The sequence below is a fragment of the Cavia porcellus genome, unplaced genomic scaffold, assembly GCF_034190915.1.
Source record: "Cavia porcellus strain 051 isolate PalLab524CR breed Dunkin Hartley unplaced genomic scaffold, mCavPor4.1 scaffold_30, whole genome shotgun sequence".
NCBI classification, from domain to species: domain Eukaryota; kingdom Metazoa; phylum Chordata; class Mammalia; order Rodentia; family Caviidae; genus Cavia; species Cavia porcellus.
In genome coordinates, this window is record NW_026947513.1 from 9,505,553 (window position 1) to 9,527,723 (window position 22,171).

The window sequence follows — 22,171 nt, forward strand, 5'->3', positions numbered from 1 at the left end:
AGTGCTGTTTTAAATGGTAAGCCACATAGATTTAATATTTCAAGTTGAACTTCCAGATGAAGGGTTAGGTTTAAGTTAATTTGAGTACCATTACCTGGCTCCATGGATGGGCCAGAAATTTGTTAGAGCTTTTGAGAAAGAAATCACACTTTCTTCCTTTTCCTGAAAGAACTACCAAAATACGCATCAGCATGTTTATTAGATAGTGTGGTGTTGTGTGAAATTACAAGGTTTGGCCACAAAGTAACTATTTGGACATTGTGGAAGAAAGTATTAGCCGACTCTCTGTGATTGTTCTTTTACAGCATGATTTTTTTTTTTTTTTTTTTTTTTTTTTTACAATTCTCCTTAAGATAGGGAAGCTGTTTCTTACCACTTGACCTAATCTTTTAAAATTTACTTTGACTAAAAAAAGAATGAAAGGTATCAGGCTAAGCCCCGAGGCTCATCATTTTCAGCTTTCATTTTCAGTTTTTTGGAACTCAGCCCTAATACTACCTAGTGAGAAATCTAGTGTAGACAGATGGTGGCTGCTATGTCACAAGTAAGACATCAATGATGTCCATGACAATAGCCAACTTCAGCTGTCAGAAGGAGGAGTTAGGACACCTTGACCTTCCAGCTAAGCTGACTTTGAGCTTAACAAACCACACAAGTGACTGCTAGAGAAATCACAGGTAATCACCATTGCAGTGTGAAATAATGTCATCTTTTAAGTCAACTTGGAGGTACTTTATTAAATGTGATTGATCAAGTGATATGATACTTTGTTTAGGAAATGGGGGAGTTAGAGAAAATGATTAGAGAATAAGATAATGAAATAAAAAGTGAATTCTTATTGGTGTTATATGAGCCACTGAATTGGGTTTTGCTTTGTCATTCCTACATACAGACTTAGCACTTGTGAGAGTCTATGTTCTCATCCATTCCCTCTCATTTTTTAAAGAGGGGATGATGGATAATGACTTGCATCACTATATTTCATTAACTTGCACTATACAGTGATAAATTACCTTAGTAATACTCTGCGTTTTTGGCTAAATTTTACATAGAAGTTATTTTATCATGTCTGGTTCTATTCAGCATATAAGGAATTGATAGATCATTAGGCAAAACAAAATCCTAAGCCAAAATCACTTGAGAGGTGAGTAGGTTAAAACTCTAAGAGTTGTAGTAACATTTTTGTTCAGTTCAGAAGTAATGAAGCCTTTAAATGACTGATATCTTACCTAATTTTTGGCAGAAACTTGAGCTATGTTAATGAAATAATTTTAAAAAAAGATTCCCTGGGTATAAAACTAGTATTTTTAAAAATAAATTATCACTTCTAGATTTGCTTTCAGTGAAGGAAAAACATAATTTCCAATATAAAATTATATTACATAACAAGTCAAGCCCAATGTATGAGACCCATATTGAGAAAAAAGGAGGGGACAAAAAACAGAATAATTTTTCCTTAATCAATCACTTTAAAACATGAACTTACATGAATCTAAGATAAAATTAAAATAACATTTGAAAATCTCTCAAATTCTAAACTTCACTATTTAGGTAAATACTTTGACAATAAATAGTTGTTTTTAATCAATCTTTGCTTTTAGATGTTAAAATACCATATTTGCAAAAATATCTCTTTAACTCTGGTATCAAATATGAAAATGGTATAAATAAAGTATTAAATAGTCCAACTATTCATGGAAATAGTTCATTTCATAAGTAAGTTGAACAATTTTATACTACCTAAAATTAGTTTAGCTTTATAAGAAAATCAGAATTGCATATGTTATAAATCTCATTTAATCATCTGATTATAATCTTCCAAGAATTCACTTATAGTATATTTATCGAGTACCTACAGTATTTAATGCCCTGTAAGAAAGGAATGAAAAATAGTAAATCATCAAAAGAAGCTCATAATCTCAAGGATGAGTCAAGTAATTTTTCATGCTTCACAAAAAATAGACTTGGAATGAGAAGTGGTCAAAAGTGCTGGGCAGAGACAAAGCTTTTTCGCCAGATGTCTTACTTTTCTCATTGTTGAGACAATACACCCAAAACTTAATATTGAAGTAGGAAAATTTTTTTGGTTAACAGTTAATTGAGGTTTCAGTACATAATCAGGTGTCTCCAAGGCAGGGTGGCACGGCAGACAGGAATCACAGAGGAGAAACAGCTCAAAGCTAGCAGGAAGTAACAAAGCAACAAGTAAAGGCCATAACTTCTTCCATTCATTTTATTTTTTAGGGGTATTTAGGGTGGGCAGCACTCATACCCTTAATCCTAGTTCTTTTGACTCTAGAATGGTACCATGAATTAATTATAGCATCACACACACTAGATCCAGACACCTCTAAAACCCCCCATCTATGACCACATGAGGCTTTGAGGGGACACTTAGATACAAGCCATAACACCAGCCATGGTATACAAACTTCCTACCTTGTGTAGTGGAGGACTTTTTGAGTATTTTCTTTTTTCTGCACTGATAGAGAGAGGCCTATTCATGGAATTGAAGGGCACAGAAGACGGTGGCATCAGTGCTGAATACCCTTTTCTCCTCTTTACTCAGTTACCTGATTGGGTTGTATTTGCTGACCTTTTGGGGAGAATCAGAAAAGTAAATATTTCTGGACAATCAAACATAAATAAAAAATTGCACTACGAAGTGGTATTTTTGGTTTTTTTCTCTATAACATGAATCTTTATAGGTTTCCTCTCTTTTTCTCCCACATAGGGATCAGCAATGGCAATTGCTGATTCTAAGCAGTAATTCTGTAGAGCTCTCCTTACTGATCTTCAAAGGACATGCAGAAAAACAGACCACTTTCCTCAAAGTCATTGAGATTTTGGTGTTATTTATTGTGTCACTGGAGTAAAATGAAATGTTTTCTTTCTCACACTCTTGCAATTGTTGACTTATGCAAAATGACTAAGCAGAATAGCAGTTTGAATTATGAAGTACTTATTTCCAACATCTGTCATTACATATTTTAGTTACTGTGGTAGTTTGTATTTAGACGCCCCTCCAAAGCCTCACATTGTCATATGTGGGCAGTTTCAAAGGGGCTGGATAAGTTTATGTGAATGTGCTTTAAAGGTGTAATACTGGGTTAGGTGTCTATAATGGAAGCTGCTCTCTGGGTATTGTTGGCACCAATCAAAAGGCTTGTAGCCTGGATGAAATAGAAAGGGACAGAAAGCAAGCAAGCTCGCTGCTGCTGGGTGCTTTGGTTGCCTGCCGCCTTCTGTCTGCCGTGCCATGAACTGTTTCTCTTCTGCAATTCTCCTCTGCCATGCTTCCCTGCCATGGAGACAGCCAGGGGACTGTGCGATGAAATAAACCTTTCCTCCTCTTTAACTTTCAGTGTCAGGTATTTTGTCTTAGGGATTAAAAAAATCACTAAGAAAGTTACTTAAATGTCATGTGAAATGTTTCTGAATAGATTCTTAAAACTATATACACTTGTATGATTTCAGGCACATGTCTGCAGAGTTCTGCTTTACTTTTCTATCTATTTAATAAGTAATTGCTAACGTAATAAATTATGCATATTATGATAGAGAAACATTTAACATCAAGAACGTTGTAAAAATTAGGCATTAAAAAAACCTTATTTTAAGACGTTGGAAACTTCATTTTATGCACTTGAGGAATGAGGATTACAAATTAACAGAAGTAGGTACTTTTCAGATCTTACAGGGGAAAATGAAAGGAGAGGGGAACTGAAGTGTAGAAGACAGTTTGATCTAAGAAGTTGAGGACTGGTATGCCAGCTTCCCCTAGACATTCTGTATGATTAGCAGAAAGCATTGACTATATCTTTCCAAACACGATTTCCTTAAGGACTGTTACTAATGTGAGCTTCGGTATGAGAGCTTCTCTCTTTATTTCTAAAAGTTTTTGACACTCTGTTTATGTAATGATATTTTAGTGATGTTGAAACTGCTACAGTTTCACACTACACTTCTCTGTGATTAATCTTTCCCGGGCTTCAGATGGGATGAGAACCTTTCCCTGAGGGTGCAAATGGAAGTTTCTGCAGTATTCATGTAAAATACAACTTGACAACAAGATACAGCTTAGAGAATATAAAATGATTAGTCTAAAGGTTTCTTTAGGGAAAGAAACTTAAGTATATCATGTGTAGAAAATTAAGTTCAAAGAAGCTAGACTCCCACAACATAGCTATTTCTTGAGAACACATAAGTGACATTATTAGTTTGTTCAACATAAATTATTGTCTCTTAGTCATAAAGAGTTTCCTAAGAAACACATTTTTTTTTAACTTCTTCACACTACTTACACAATAGCTGAAATTGGTGGAGCGTAGATCTAAAGGAAACCTAAAATGCAGCTTTATTATCATTTATTTAATGTTTTGAAAGCAGACATTGAGGTATTTGTGGTTATAATTTTAATAAAAATCTTCATAATTAACTTATAAGACATTTACTATTTAATGATATATAGCAAACTTATCTCACTTCCCTTTTCAGGTCTTTTTGGTTTGCTGTTATGGTTTGTGTCTGGATGTCTCCACAAAGACTCATCAGAGGTGGTAGAATTTAGTGTGCGATTGATTCATGATAATGCTAAGATTAAGGGTGGGTGATTATTAAATCTGCCTATTGCTTGGACTAGCACCACCCTAATCCCAGTAGACTGGGTACAATATAGGAAAGAGGCTTGTCTTTCTCTCCCTTGCCACTTTTGCTACATCTGCCCGCCATGAATTGTTCTTCCCTGTGAAGCCACCTTGACTTGGAGCCAGCCAATTATGGATTGAAGGCTCTGCAGGCTGTGAGCTAAATAAACTTTTCCTCTCTAAACTTTGGAAACCAATTATTTTTTCTCAGCAAGGAGAAAAGTAACTAAGACACTTTCATTGATTTAACTTGTCATAAATTTCAATATGTGACATTGGAGTGACAAAAATGAATAAAATGTGGCCATTCACCTGAATAGTGTGGGCTAGTTGGAGACACATTTTCATTAATGGGAGATTTTTGTGCAAGACAGAAAGTCCATGCTATGTATTTATTTGAGATAGTGTGCCTCACTGTTTAGAGTCTGAGGTATGTGCATGTTTCTGGGCTCTTATTGTATTGCAACATGGACTGGAATTTCACACAGTGGTACTTACATAATCCAAAAAACAAACAATAAAATAAGAATCATATTTGATGCAGAGTAATGTGTTTAAATTTATACCTAAAACTATGTCTCTTTTTAAATGCATTTACATTGATTGTCATCTGACCTTTCCTGAAAATGTTTGTAATCAAAACAGTATATGATGAAATAACAACTTGTATTTCTTCTTGTATACAAAATATTAATCAGTATGCTTGGCATGACATTAGCATTATTGAACGAAAGATTTTGAAATAATGCAATGTAGAATTCTGGCACTTAGATACTTGTCTGAAGTTTTTAAGTCTCTGATTTGAACAAATTGTCATTTATATCTTCCAAAGAACACATTACCTCTGCTGTGTGAAAAACCCAGATGATCTGCACTGTCAAATTTTATTATTATTGTGAAACATATTTTAGTATATAAATCTTAAACTAATGAAAAAATGTCACCTTATTTTTGGAGCTAAGTATTCAAAGTGCATCAACTATTTGATTTGATGGACATTCTTCAGAAGACTTGGGAGAAATTACATATTAAAAAATACTCTTCATATGAAGCTTATCATTTATATCCACCTCCACTGTGGGTAAACTAATTTTAAACCACTTTTGAGATTAGACCTAAAGAAATTTACCTGTAGAAACAGGGCCTTAAAAATGTCAGCCAATATTTCTGTGCATCTTCCCCTCTACCAATGTGTTTCATTTTATTTATTGGTTTAATATTAAAAACAGAAAAGCAACATATAAACTTTAAAAGCTGCAGTGGCATTTTATACATCTTTGAAGGAATCAGTGTAAGAATATGTAGTATGTGAGCCAATGAATAATTAAGTCTTTAGTCAGCCCACATTTTAGGAATTGTTTTTTGGCAGCACTGGGAACAGAATCTAAGATCTTCACAAAACCCACATTCCCAAAATACAGTGTTCATAAGATCACCTGTTTATTTACTATGTTACAGGTTCACAGGCTGTCTCTTCAGATTCTGATTCAAGTCTCCAGTGGAAGTTGCCCTAGACAATCCTAACATAGTCATTCAGCAATATATTAAATAAAGGGTAGTGTGAGATGCTCAAATTCATTATTGCGTGAGTGGGTGTAGCCTGACTGTAAAGGAAATTGAACTTACAATTGGTTGATAAACAGTATATTTTAAATATATGCCTACTTTTTAAAAAAGAAGTTTACTATTACAGTGATTTTTACAAGGGAAATGTTGACCAATATAAATGTCTGGAAATAAAAATACTCATTTTCATATTTCAAATAAATTTTCCAAAACCTTTCTGTCATGTTACATGTCAGAATGTTGTGATATCACTGCTCTGAACTAGTCTAGTGCTATTGTCTTTGGACTATTTTCTCATCAAATCTTATTCCGAGTTTTTATTTCCAAGGAATTAGTTGCAATGTGGGTAGTAATTTTCTCTATTAAATTACAGACAAGAAATTTTTTGGCAAAGTAATAAGAAGTATAATTATCTCCTTCAGAGAACACACAGTATGTGTTTATTTTCATTAAAAATGCAAAAGTCACAAGATATTCTTCTGATCTTCTTTCAAAACCCTGCAGAAGGATGACCACTTGGGCAATGAATTTGAAAGACTGTGGGAGGCATTTTTATTTTTGTAATAGTTCCAAGTGATACTATGCAGTGTGCATCTTCTCATGTTAATTGAATTACTTTATGAACATTTTATTGAGATTCACCGCAAAAACAAATTTTGATGCTAAGAAAGCTTTACATTTAGTTGAATGTCACAGTGAGTTTCAAGCAATATTAGTCCATGAAGCTTTCTCTCTAACCAGTGGTTTCAGGACATATAGGATACGTTACCTGTAGCACTGTGTACACATCTCTCAATACAGTCCATTTTTCCTTTTATACCTATTGATTCCATATGAAAACTCATTATCTCTTATAACTTTCTCAGTGGAAAAACTCACTTCAGTTCTTAATTCTTTTGGAACTTGAAGACATAAGCTTATTCTACACCTTATTCAGCACATATTCAAACTATGAAAGAACATGCCAGACGTTTCTTTTTTAAAAATCACTGTAAGATCTTAAACAGTGCAAACATGAGAAATTCATTATTGAAGAATTAATTGCTTACAATCTCTTATCCATCTCTCTTGTGTAAATCAACTCCAAGTCCAGCTGACTCAATTTCACACTAGATGTTCTTTTTCTCTTTTAATACCACAGTTCTCAATTTCTAGTTCTCATTTGAAGCTTAGAAGTCTCTTTGGATATAGCTTCTGTGTCTGCATCTTATTTCCATGTAAATATACCTACAGATACTGCATATAGTGTGCATCCATGTGTGAATATATGTAAATTCCCATTTAAATGTTTTAATGCCTTTTCTTGTATAAAGAATAAAATATTTCCCTGGTATTTCATTCAAACTTCTCTTGATATCATTCCAATCAACTCTTTTAGTTTTGCTACTATTAAGTTCAGAGTCATATATTCATATTTTGTTACATTTCAACAAGTCAGATGTTCAACAAATATTCACCAACCCAATTATAGGCACATCCTCAGGGTGATTATTCCATACCTCTTGTTTTTGCTACAACCATACCCTTTTCTCTATCATAATTACTCATGAGATTCAAAAGAAAAATTCCTTGGATAAGGAATAAGACTTTAAACAAAATTTGACACTGGCCAGTGAGTAAGAGATAGACGCCAGGTAGGAGTAATCTTTTAATGAAAGAAAAATAAATTTTCAAACTCTTGGAAGCCATGTGAACAGAACAGTAAGACTTAAAACTGTATGATGAAGTAGACATGCAAAAAGAAATAGAAATAGGAGTGACAGTAAGAATCAGCATTTAGGAATCGGTTTCGAGTATTACAAAGCCTTGATGGTCATGAATGCATTCTCAAAAATATACCTAGTTCTCTTGTCAGAATTTTAAGCTCCCAAAATCAAGACTTCTATAATATACTTATCTAGACATATGCATATATACTTACAATCAATATAAATTTTCCTGTGTTAGGAATATCTATTTCTGTTTCTTTTGTCAAAATTTTATCCATCATTTAAAACCTACTTTTTGTTTAATCCCCATACTAATTTATCATTTACAAGTACTGTAATAACATAAATAGTATGATAACTTATAACCCTGTGTTACATAACTTTTATACCATGACTATGCCAAAGGTACTATTTATAATTAAATGCTTGGATCTAGAAGGATGTTTTAAACATGAGAGTCCTCATAATAGGACTTTCAATCACTCAACAAATGTTACTTCATAAACTCACTTATTTCCTTTACAGACATAAATCTCTTGATAGGAAAACTAGCTCAAAACAAACATCACAGTAACTATGAGGATCATTTCCTGGAGAGTACACTTGCTTTCCTGTTGTTATCTCAGTAAATGTCTCAGCCCTAGGGTAAGGAAGCTTTGATTATCTATTTGTAACTCCCTAGGAATCGTGAGAAATCACATACAGAATGTTGGGATACATATGAGAAATATCAAAGGCAGCTTTTTGATCCTAAACATGATGGTGAGTGAGGGAGTCTGTTGGCTGAACAAAACTCCCAACTGTGTTTCCTATGCATAGGGAATAAATTGCTGTCATACAACAACTTTAGAATATGTGTTAGTGCAAAAGGATGAAAGCCGATAGATGTTAGTAAATTGATAGATGAATAATTTTTAAATATGCTTACTATCAAGTAAAGGTCATCTGTAGTTACTGTCAATATTATTTAACATCTGAGTTGATTTTCAACAGTTTAAGATGTGCATCAAGCAAAACTGTGACTCATTTGAATAAATCAATTTATTTACATAGTGTCTAAAATAGTGGCTCAGTTTCTAAACAGCTCCTCAGATAGCACTTGCCAGGTTAGGGACACATGTTGCCTCCATGTGAGGATGACCTGATAACAGGAAGGAATTCATGATCTGCAAAGTGCATGTTTTTGTGTTTTTTCTTACAGTGAAATCCATCAAATGTCTATCTAGCGAATAATCTTGTATAATGCAAGGATTAGGTAAGAAAGTAAACAAGCAAGATAGGCAAGAAATATGAAAGAAACATCTTTTGACTACCCATTACATGCTAGTCAATGGATTAACTCTTTTGCACACATTTCATTTACAATTTTGCAAAAACATCCTAGTAAGTAGTGTTTCATTGTATTTGAGGTAATAATATGGATTATCTACTACAATGCATAGTTTGCATGAGTTCTGCCCTGCTTTTTGTGATGGTCCAAGCATTACACTCAGGATTCTTTCTACTTGGTGAACTGAAGAAGCCCCTTCCTAAATCCTAGGTTAGTAACTTCTTTATATACCCAAACTGAGATTGTAGGGCACAGTTAGGTTTTGACCTAAGCACTGTATTAATCTGAGAAATAAACAGAATGTTTTTATCATCTTCCCACAAGATAAGAACAAAAGAGCATTCTGAAATCTGTTCCTATTACGATGCGATTATAAACATTTTCTTGAGAAAAAGGTAAGTGTTGGTATGTTCTTCACAGGTAGATACGGTGTGTAGTGGTTTAATTAAATGATATTAAAGTTTCTAAAATGAGTAAAGAATTTGGTGATGCTTAAAGTACAAGAGATCAGATTTATATTTCATATCACCTATTTTCTGGGATGCCAATATTTTAGACAAAGCTCACTTAAAGTAACATTCTTTCCACAATACAAAAAGGAAGTAAATATTTAAAAAAGACTAATAATTTGTTGAAAGTAATAAATGAGGAAGGAATTATGAGACACTGAGAAAAATATGATGTGCCATAAAAGCAGAATAGGCAACGTTTAACACAGGGAGGCATCGCTGAAAGGACCAGAGATGAAGACTCCAGGAAAAGAGAACAAGCGCTGAGATACGAACCTGAAAGCAGGGACTTAACCAACAGTAGACATGCACAGTGTTTAACTCTCCAACAGGTACAGTTTAAACATATCCCTGTTAAAACGTTCATTTACAGTACCAGTATATCATTTTACAAATTCAAAAGGCAATAATAAACATAAAGTGGGGCTTTGTTTTTCTGGCAACATGTCTGTACAAATATATTTAACATCTCAAAACAAAATTCTTAAAGTATTAGACAAAAATTTGTGTCTTAGCTACTTTTTTTTGCTGCTGTGATAAAATGCCCCACATCCAAAGTTAAAGAAGAAAAGGTTTATTTGGCTCACAGTTTATGGAACTACTGTGCACCAACCGCTTGCAGCACTGGAGCTCCAAGGATCACAGTTTGTAGTGTTTTCAGTCCATGATTGACTGGCTCTGAGACTAACATGTGGCAGAGGGAAAACAATTCATGATCACAGAATCTGATAGCGAAAGCCACCAGAGAGAGAAGCCTCTTTCCATCTCTTATATTGCATCCAATGTATTTTGATTATATTGATGCCAATCCAGACAGCAAAAGCTATCACAGAGAAGTCTCTTTAGGTCCCTTATATTGCATCAAGTCTACTTTGATTATGTTGGTTCCAGTCCAATCAATGGTCTGATCCAGAAATTACTTACCCTTAACTGCAGCACCCTTAATCCCAGCATTGCACCATGAGTCAATTACACATTCTAAATTCAGCCACCTTCTAAAAAATCTGACTGCATGGGGCTTTGGGGGAACATCTAGAAATGGGCCATAACAATTAGAAAATGATTTTTATGTAAAGAAATGAGATAACAAAAAAATCTGATTCTTAGAGTCAAGTGCAGAAGAGTAAGATGAACAAGTCTTGACTGTCTCTGTTCTTCAGAATTCTCTGGCATCCCCAATATACTTGGAGTTATCATGATATAGGAAATGGTACTACAGAGCCTAGGTATTGCCAATAAGCATAAGATATGCTGTCTCAATCACCTTTCTGTCACTTTGATATAATACCTATAATAAATGACAGAAGGAGTGACGATTTAGTTTTTCTCATGGTTTCAGAAGTTTTAGTCCATGGCTGATTTGGTTCTGTTACTGTGGGCATGCAGCAAAGATGAATACCATAGTTGTTAGTATGTGATAGAATAAAACTTCTCACATTTTGGTGATCAGGAAACAAAAGATAAAGCAGAAGGTGCTGAGGTGACAGGAGACCATTCAAGGGCCTTGAAAAGCTGAAGTTTCTTCTACTACTCTCCTATCCTACTGTCAAATGTGCCACAGAGTTATGACCAAGGCATTAACACATAAAACCTTGGAGCACACTCCAGATCCAATTCTACACTATCAATGTCTGAATTAGCAATAAAGAGGCACACAGGTCAGACCATCCCAGTCATGAAGCCCTGGTGACCCACCAAGGCACTGGCAATGGTAGGGGCATGTGCACATCATGAGACTCTCTCAGGCAGGGATCTGTGGAAATCCACCAAGGCCTGGACATGGACCCACACACCAGCAGATGGTAAGTGACGTGAATCAGAGTTGTGATTTGGCATACAAGCAGAATAGAAAGGGGCAGTTGGGGTTGTGTTTTTTCCTTTCATCTATGTCTTTGTCTATGTCTATATCTATAGATATCATATATATATATATATATATATATGTATATATATATATATACATATATATATATATATATATATATATCTCACAAAGCATTGGGAAGAACTCCAGCAACAGAATACTCACCCCAGCCTCCACATATAGAGGCCAGGATGAGCCCTATATCCAGCACAAATCCCACAGCAAAACTGGCTGGAGTGTACAGCACATTTCTGGGATTAGTCTCAGACCTGCCACAGAATGATGAAGAACACACAAAGAACAAAGAAATGTTACTTCACTTATTATTGTACGTTTGTTCGATTGGTTTTTCTTTTTTGGTCTGATTGAAGTCTTTACTCAGTTTAGTTTGGTCTTTGTCCTCCAGTTTCCCATAACTTGAATGATCAACCTATGCCCTCCAGCCTTGCCTTACGATAGTGGATCTCATTTATTTCTTTATCTTGGCTTCTAGTCCTTTTAATCCCCTATCCATACAACCAAGGAAAATCACTCCTCTAAAGATTAAAATCATTGCATTCAAGTATATGATGGATTCTGCTATATAACTGTAGAGTTTGCTCCTACGGTTAAATGTATCAGACTAATAGTTACCAGAGTGTGTCAGTAGCCAGGTTGTGCTCAACTGTACCATTTTAATCAGAATACCATATCTGCTATAATCAATTTTCCTTTCTAATATAATAACACTGTGACAGGGTGGGATCATTACCTTCATCATAATATAGTACCAAAGGACTGGGTGCTGAGCCAAATAGGTAAAAACTTATCATCATCAACACAAGGGAAAGACAGGTTCTTAAGACATACAAAAAGACCAAGAACTACCTACATCTACATGAAATCCCTGAGGAAGATCCATTTCCTAAGAAAGCCTCATGATTAGGAATAAAGCTATCTATCATAAGAAATCTATAAGCATCATTACAGGAAAAATTACAAAAAACAGCAAACAGAATACAACAAAACACAGATGCAAAATGCAACCCCAGATACCCGCCCACTCAGCACAAGTCCAGAGCACAAGAAGACAGGAAATTAGAAGACACACACTGAAAATTTCTGGAATTATAGCAATAGAAGTGAAAACAGAAATGGAAGGGGCTTTAGAGAAAATAAACTCATGGTACAAGAAGAAATGATAATCAATCTAAGTGACATTAAAGCAGACACAGAAAAAATAGGGAGCTCAAGAAAACACTGGAAACCATGAATGCCCAACATGGGGTAAAAATAGAATTCATGAAACAGACACAAACAGGAATCTAGGAGACTGAAAACTCCATTGAGAATGGAGTTTTTATATAACTACATTATTATGTAACAGTATAGTTATACCTATTTAGCATATATAACAGATTGAATGAAGGTGAGGATATAATATCATGAAAATACAGATATTCTAAAAAATATCAAGAGATGATTAAAAATCCAACAGCTATGAGATGAAGCAAAGAAGAACAACATAGGATTGACTGGAGTCAGTGATAAAGCTGAAAATAGTACAAAAGAACTAAGAGAAAAAAAAAACTCTTTACAGAAATAATGGCAGAAAGCTTGCCAAGCATGGATAATGAATATGACATATAAATAAAAAGAAGCATATAGCACTTCAAATAGCCATAACCAGAATCTTGATTATTATATGTCCAGGTATATATTTATTTCAAGATACCAGAAATTCAGCACAAAAACTGAATATTAAAAGTTGTCAGAAAAGAAACAGATCACCTATAAAAGAAAACATCAGAATCACAGCAGAATTCTCAAGACAAACCCCCAAATCAAGGAAAGCTTGGAATGAGATATTTTATGCCCTAAAAGAAAACAATTTTCAACTCAGACTGATGTACTCCTCAAATATATCCTACAAAACCAGTGGAAAAATAAGATACTTCCACGAAAAAGAATAAATGAAAAAATTTATGACCATCAAAGCAACCCTACAGAGCACAGAAAGGTATTCTAGACAGAGGTAAGAAATCATTATTCCAAGAACAAAACAACAACAACAAGAACAAAAACAAAAAAACATCAGGCAGGGCAAGCAATTAAGTGTAAGGGAAAAGCAGAGAACCAATAGCAGGAAAACACCATGACAAAGATAAGTCAATACATATCAGTTATAAATATCAGGGTAAAAGGTCTCAATTCACCAATCAGAAGACATAAATTGATAAAATGGATCAAGAAACAAGATTCAACAATATGTGGCATTGAAGAAACACATTTAACGCCCCCCAAAATTCATAGACTAAAAGTGAAAGTAAGAAAAGAATTCTCTATGCCATAGGTACAGAAAAAAAAAAAAAAAAAAAAAAAAAAAAAACAGGAGTAGCTACTCTGTTTGCAGACAGTTTAAACTTCAAGCCAAAACTGATTAAAAAGACAAAGAAGGTCATTACATACTTGTTAGTGCAAAATGCTAAGAGGAGGAAATAACAATCATAAAAATATATTTGCCAAACACTGGTGCATCCAACTACATAAAACAAATATTAACAGATATAAAAAACAAAATAAGCACTAATGTAATTATGTGGAGCTTAGTATTCTACTCTCATAAATAGAAAGATCCACTAGTCAAAAAGTCAACAAGCAAATAACAGAATGGAATCCAGCCTGTGAACCTATGAATGTGGTAGATGTCTACAGTGTGTTCCAACCTCAGAACCCTAGAATACACATTATTTTTAGCTGCACATGAGACATTCTCCAAAATACACCACATATTAGCCCAGAAAACATGTTTAATTAAATGTAGGGGAATTGAAATACTCCCATGCCTACTATCTGACCATTGCACACTAGAACTGGAAATCAATGACAAAAAATAAAATCACACAACTACAGAAACACATGGAAATTTAACAGCTGCCTACTTAACATCCAATGTGTCACAGAGGAATAAAAAACAAAGTTTAAAAGTATCTACAATTAAATTATGATGCCAATAAACATACCAGAACTTATGGGACACAATGAAAGCAATCCTACAAGAGAAATTTATAACAATGAAATCTCACTCAGGAAAACAGTATGAGCACAAAGAAATGATCTAATATTACAGCTCAAAATTTTAGAAAAAAATAAATCAAACCCAAATCTCATGTAAGGGCAGACATTATAAGGATATAGCAGAAATTAATGCAACTGGGACCAAAATAATAGGAATGATCAATGAATCAGAAAGTTGGTTCTTGAAAAAATCAAATTGATAAAAAATTAGCTAACCTCATCAAAAAGAGGGAAGAAAAAACAAATTCAAACCACTAAGAATGAATGGGGGAAATTACAATGGATCCCACCAAATTCCAAAAGATCATCAAATGCTTACTATGAGAACATATATTCTAATAAGGTGAAAAACACAAAGAAATGGACAGATTCCTAGATGCAATTGAATTGCCAAAGCTAAATGAAGAAGATATAACAATTGTAAATATGACAATGAAGTTAAAAATTTACCAACAAAGAAAAGCTCAAGCCTGATGGTTTTGCTGTTGAATTCTACAAGAAATTTAGAGAAAAACTAATGTCCCTAATGCTGAAACTCTTTAGGGAAATTGAAAGAGAACAATCATTCCAAAATCATTCCAGGAGGCAAATATTACCCTGACTTCAATAGAGAAGAATCCAACCACAAAAGAAAACTACAGTCTAATATCCCTAATGAACACAGATGCAAGAATCTTCAATAAGACACATACAAACAGAATGCAAGAAATTATCAAGAAGCTTATACACCCTGACCAAATAGAATTGATCTCAGAGATACAGGAATGGTTCAACATATGTGAATCAATACATATAATACACCATATTAACAGAAACAAAGATAAAAGTCACACAATCATCTCAGTAGATGCAGAAAAAACATTTTGCAAAGTCCAACACCCGTTCATTGCAGATGCAATGTTGCCCTTTTCAGAATTCTTGTTTCTCTGTTGAAGTGTGTATATCTAAAGGAAGAGCTCTCTTCCACTTATATGGAAAGTCCTTGCCAGTGACCAACCTTGCTTTGAGGCTTGATCCCCAGTACTACTTGGAAAAGAGGAAAAAAACTGAAGTAATGCAGAAAGAAACAGAAGTTAGTGCTAAGCCACTAGGCACAGGGCAAGATGTGTATTGGTGATAGATTCTGAGAACTTCTGTGTCTCAGAATCTATCACCAATACATGCAGACAGCTACTGAACTCAATGTTAGATGGAAGATGGGAATCCCTGGCCAAGCTAAAGACATTCCACAGCACATTTCATAAACAAACAAAAATCAACTTTTCTATTTACATCCCATGAGGTGCCCAGAACCAATGAAGGGACAGGAGCCCGACATAACCCTCAGACTAATTTTCAGACCCTTTCAGTTTCTGTGACTTCTGCAGTTTCAGCCCCTAAGTGCATCAAGATGCATTTATGGGGAGAAGAATGGTGGACATAGATATGAACAGTCTAGATTACCCTTTAAGGAAGATGTCTGCAGTTTTCAGGTGCTATGATTTTGTTCTTAGCTAAAGAGAACTGTTTTCCTCAAGAGCATGTCTGCGCCCAAATTAATCACATGCGATGATGATGGGACTTAAAAAGCCATTTTAGTCCAACACAGAACACACCTGCCTGAACACTCCATGACTCTCTCTGGAGTTGGATGTGGCTTTCTTAGCTCAACAACATAGTTAGACCTTTTCTTCTGCATAGTTTTGCTTTTTCTAACTTCCTTCCACAAATACTACTACCTTAAAGTTCTTAATCATTTAATTTCAGCCTCTGATTTGAGAAAAAAAAATCTGTAACTTGTATTGTAAGGAATGGCTCAGAAAAGTGAAGGATAAAATGGGACTGTAAAGCTGAGTCACTTTTTGCCTTGCCACTTAGAAGGCAGTAAGTGAGCTCAGATAATATCTCCAGGCTGATGGTGGCAGTTCAGTTGTTAAACTGTCACTGATGGTGAATTGGGATGGTGTACTGTTAGAAGGGAGACATTAGCTGGTATAACTTGTCCTCTTTTGAAAAATACAGACAAAGAATAATAAAGAAGACATTGAATTTGGGAAGCGATTGCCAAGGGCCTCTGCTACCTAGAGAAAGATGAAAAAGTCTCTAAGAATTAGTGAGCAATTGAAAACTGAATGTCAGAGTAGAGGGTCCCCTGCAGTTTACAAAAGAATTTCTTCCTGCAGGGAAACTAAGAAGCAGGCCCAGAATCTAATAGAGTTACTGTAATCTAGAGTACATTATGTTAAATAAACCCAGAGATGTCTGTTAGAGCAAGATCAAGGCCCTACTTGTAATATAGATAGTAATAGGAACATTGTATACATGCTCAAAGACAGTTTTAATTGCTCACTATCTCTGAAACTTCTGAGAAGGAAGAGTGATGTATCGCTCCTAATTAACACTTCTTTGCCTTGAAGACAGTGTGCTCTCAGTAAGATCTGCACTCTCATCTCCCTGTTTTCAACTTTACAGGCATAGAGTTAGGCACATACTCAGCTCAACAAAAGAAAGCTGAAACAAAATCCCATCAGAGTGGAAAGAGGTAGCTATAATATGTGGGCATGGTTCTGGGAACAGGCATGGAACTAGTTGTTAAAAAGGCTGATCAAAAGTGCTGGATTATCTGATGAAATAAAGAAACTTTCATTCATTGGTTTAGTTTTAAGGCACCTGGAAGTCCAGAAACATTCCAAACTCGCTGTTAGGAGCTCCTTCCAACCTCCAAAAAGTGATGGCTCATATTAATTCTGGTTGAATGCTAGAATTTCTACCCCAAGTAGGAAAACAACTAAAAAAAAAAAATCCAGAGACATGAAAATGACAGTCAGAAAACATCAAGAAAGTTCAGAAAATCTACCAATGCCTATAATGCACAGGAACACTTGCAGAATCTACTACTTTTTATTTGATTCTATAGAATCACAGTCTAGAAATGCAGACTTCAGAGAATACCAGAAGCACTAGTCTTTGGAGCAACAACTAAATATAAACCGTAACCATCTCAAAGGGTCTACAGATTGCGAAGATAAATGTAGTCCTTTAAATTACCAGTTGGGTCTCTGTTCCAGAGCTATAAATCAGATAAATACTTCGAGACGATGGTCCTGTAATCTATTGCAGCACGGAGTAGTTCCAGTCATATCTGCTGATATGGTCTATCTGCTAGAGAAGATTAGTACAGAGCAATATGGGGAACATAACAGCAATGTTGTGAATATATGGTTTTCTATTCTAATGAGGATTTTATGGAACAGTATTCATAAGTAATAGACAAGAAGACATACTTCCACATTGCTTTAAGATGTGTTAGAGTGTCTAGACTAGATTGAAAAAATATCCAGCAGAACATCGTATTAAAACTATGGCTTTAAACTGAATATATTTTATTGGGCTTTGTGTATGTATGTGTACCTGTTTTATCACTGAGTTCTTAAATTTATTTTTATATTGCAGATAGAAATGGTATATATGTATTTTGCAAATATTTCTTTCCAGCACATGCATTTTTATGTTCTCATCAGTGTGTTCCAAAGAAAAACCATCTTCAAATATTTAAGATTTAAAGAGATCTATCTTATCAGATTTTCTCTGGTGAATCTTATCTGTTTTTTTCCAGAATCTCAACAGATTTAGATCTTTAATTTAGACTGCAATCTATTTTTTAAAATAATTTTTATAACTTTTATGTAAAAGTTTCTAATTTTTTCTAAGGAAAAAATACGACTTTTCATATTGATCTTTAATGATGTAGTCTCACAAATTATGGTTTATATTTTTTTCATAAATCCCTTAGGATTTTTTGTGTAAAAGTATATCATTAACAAATAGTTTTATTTTTCCTCTTTCTATATAAATTATTTTTTTTTACTTTTGACATTTAAAGTAAGCTCCATTTTTATGAGATTGTTAAATCTAAGAATACATATTATAGTTTATCAAATGCCTTTCTCTGTATCTACTGAAATTATCTTTTCCCCTTCTGGTTCTCTGTTGTGATCTAAATTGATATTTTTACAAATATTTCAAAAACATATCATTTGTAAGAAAAGAGCTAATTGTTCATGATATATTACTCATAATATCAGATTAAATTTATATTGTTGTCCCTATTCCTGAGGGATATTAGTCTATAGTAATGTTTAATTTTTCAGGTATTCTTATTAGAATTATCTTAGTTTCCAAGTTAATTGATAAGTATTACTTCTCTTTTTTGAAAATGTAATATAACATTTATGTAATTTTTTCTTTAAATATTTGGTAGTGACACTATCTTGACATGAAGTATTCTTTGTTTGAAAATTTTTAAATATATGTAAGCTAGCCAGTGTATTCATTCAGTGAATTTAGTTAGCTTATGTTGTTGATTTATGCTGTCAAATTTGTAGGCATAACAAGTGTCTTACTTTTCTCTCATTGCTGAGACAAAATACTTGATAATTAAAATTAAAGGGGAAAAAGTTTATAGACTTGTGGTTTGTACAGGTTTCAGTCCATAACTGGCTGGCTCCAAGGTAGTTTGGCACATACCAGAGGGGCAGGAGTTCACGGTAACAGATGCTAACAGAAGTGACAAGAAGCACAAGACAAACCTCTTTCTGTCCCTTGTACTGTATCCAGTCTACTGCATTTTGGGCAGTACAAATCCAATTAGTGGACTGATCTAGCAGTCACTCACCCATAATCCCAGCATTGCACTATAAATTAATCACACACTCTAGATTTGGTCACCTTTAAAAACAAACAACAAAAAGCTAAAAAGCAAACAAACCAAAACAATCCTATGACCACATGAGACATTGAGGAGACATCTAGATACAAACCATAACAACAAAGTTTTTTGATGTTATTGTAAAAGATATGGTTTCCCTAATCTCTCTTCCTCTCTGTGAGTTTGTTGCTTGTGTACAGGAATGCTAATGATTTTTGAGTGTTGACTCCTATCCAGTTACACTGCAAAATTTGATTACTAAATCCAGAAGTTTTTCGGTGAAGATTTGGGGTCTTCTATTTACAGTATTATGTAATCTTTAAATACAGATAATTTAACTTCTTCCTTTCTTTTCCTTATTCTTGTATTTCTATCTCTTGTCTAATCGCTCTGGCTAACGTTTCTAGAAATATTGAGTAGGAGTGTATTCTGGTGACACCAAAGTTTGATCTTTTTCTTGGTGTTTATAGTTTTAGGGTCTCTGTGGGTGTCCATTGTTTCCTGTGCTGGTGGCTGCTCCCTCTCCAGTCTTGGCTGACCAATGAGGCTCTCTTCATCTCTTTCCCACCATCACTGGTTCTTCTGGCCACCCAGCTGTTCACGGAGAAGAGTGTGGAAGTGGATGCTGTTTTCCATTGATTATATATCATCCGGAGTATCTCTGTGTATCAGTAGCTCATGTTCTACGTTTAGCGATTTCTTACAGAGTTCAGCTCTTCTTACTTGCTTGAACTGAGGTGCTGTCGTTCTCCTGATTCTTCAGATGTATTAGTATTCGTGCTCCTTTTCTCCTGAAAAAGCCCTTGGGCTGCTTGCTAACTTGGACTCAGTTCCCATGTGGCTCTAATATTATTTTGCAGAGTAATATTTATAATATTATACCTTTTAAAAGCAAAAGCCGTAAATTAACTGTGTAAAGTGCATTTTATCTAGTATGATTGTGTTTTCTAGAATTTAAACTAGATTAATTCTTTAATCAGTTTTCAAAGTAGAACAATTAAGTTTTCTATTTTAATTTTTCTCTAACATTTTATCTATATAATCTTTATGACTGTGGCTTATAAATCCTATGAAATATTTGATTCATTTGAGTTTTCAAAATTTTACCATCATAATGCTTTTAGTATCTACTGTTTTCATAAAGTTCAGTTTTTTTCAGGAGAAAACTTTTGAAGCTAACTTTTGTCAGATTGTTGAATTCTTTTTTTATTTTCTAGACAATAAAAACTATTTTATATTTTATTCCATATAAGGAAAAGTATTATTCTATATTGACACCAGAAAATGAAATTATGATCTAACATTTCTGCAATAATATTTATAAATTGTTATTAAAGGGTAGAAATCTGTTTACATCTTTATTACTAGTGCTATATCAAAAATAATATGATTTATATGTAGTCATTAAACATGTATTTCAATGGTTTGTGAAGTTTTGATGTAGGAAAATAGTAAATTTATTATTAAAACGGACAAAATTTAACAAAGATAAAAACCATAAATTCATTTGCAATTGGCCAAAATAATTATGAGCACTTGTGTGTGTACATGTTTGATTAAGAGAATTGCTGAGCAGTAACTTAGTAAAAAAATGAGGCATATTATCATGTCTTATGTTTCTGAAAGTTTCAGTGTAGTTTTTTGATATTCAACAGACCTTTAAAATATGTTTGATTTTATACCTACCGAAGTGACTACTTTCACTTGCTTCTAATAGGTTCTTGTTTTACTAGAGAATTAAGGACAGCAACTCCCCACATACAACTTTTTGTTTTGTTTTGTTGAGGGTATTCAGTATCAACGTAACATGTTCAGTTTCAAATTTAAAGTTAGGTAAACCTGTCTTTACCAAACATGTGACTAAACTTCATTCATTACTGCTATTTTTTTTTTTTTTTTGTAAATTGCTGCCCAGTATTTATTCACCTTTCATCATGTTGTTCTTATTAACCACTCTCAAAAAAGAACTGAACCATCTTTCAAAAAAAATCTAGTATAGGGGGCTGGGGAGTAGCTCAGCAGCATAAGCGCCTGCCTTGCAAGCAGGCAGTCCTGAGTTCGATCCCTGGTACCGATAAAAACGAAAAAGACAAAAAAAAAAAAAATCTAGTATGGAAATAATCTGATATTTATTTGGAATTCTGAGTTGTTTCCTCCTTCTAAATTCAGTTCATCCACTCTTTCCTTCAGTTGAAATTGTTCATTATGCAGCAGAAACACCTGTAGGCACTAAATATAACCGACCAAACTCCTGGTTTCTGAATATTATGTTCTATTTGGCTGAGACAGAATATCAATGAAGTATGTATTAGTTGACTATAAATGCAATTATGAAAAACAATGCAAAAAAGGACAGGGAACCAATTATATATTTTATGAGAGATCAATTTTGTGTAGCTGTTACTGAAGTATTAACTGAGAGGGCAGAATTTTGGCCCCTTCCTGGAGGAGGTGTGGAGCAATTCATTCATATATTGCAAGGGAGAGTGTAAAGAAAGTTGAAAAATGGGAAAAAAGATTTTGCTTCAGAAGTTTGTCTGATAAAATTGTAAAAAGCAACTAAAATACTGTAAGAAATTTAGAATTTACAGGTTGGGAAAGAAAAGATGAAAAAGAAAGAATGTTGTTGCTCTCTGTAGCTTGAGAGAGCACAGAGTTTTGATGGTGTGGGAAGAAACAGAGAACACTTAGCTGGTCTAATGACTCATAATAGCCAGTGTAAGTGTGAGCAGTAAGTAAGAAGTGCTCAGATTCCAAATATATTATGATGACAATGATGGCAGATCATCTTGATTTTCATGTG